The sequence below is a fragment of the Odontomachus brunneus genome, unplaced genomic scaffold (assembly GCF_010583005.1).
Source record: "Odontomachus brunneus isolate Ranch 3 - 2012 unplaced genomic scaffold, Obru_v1 Obru_scaffold_187, whole genome shotgun sequence".
In the NCBI taxonomy this organism is placed as follows: domain Eukaryota; kingdom Metazoa; phylum Arthropoda; class Insecta; order Hymenoptera; family Formicidae; genus Odontomachus; species Odontomachus brunneus.
Window position 1 is genome coordinate 91,301 of NW_022639637.1, and position 401 is coordinate 91,701.

Sequence of the window (401 nt, forward strand, 5' to 3'; positions counted from 1 at the left end):
AAATTATATCATAATTTCTTTTCGAATCCTTCCCTTTTCCCCCTTCATTTCTCTTATCCGCTCTCGGCCCGTCCGCGATAAAGAGATTCAGTTCTCTGATTGAAAAAGGACCACTCGTCGTACGTCGATACACGCGTAAAGCGATCCTTCTGGTCGCTGACTCGTAACTCGACCTACTAGTACGATCGAGGCCTTATGTCGTGTTGCGTTCTCTACCAGGACGTAACATCGTCGTAACAATAAAAATAAACTAATAGGAATCATGAGCAGGTAAGTTAAAAATTAAATCTAATTTTCGGCTACTTATTATTTGAAGTAAAAGTACACACTCTGTTCGAATAGTTTTGCAAACATGCTAAATTGATGTCAAGTTATGTTTTAAACATATATTCGTTCAATTT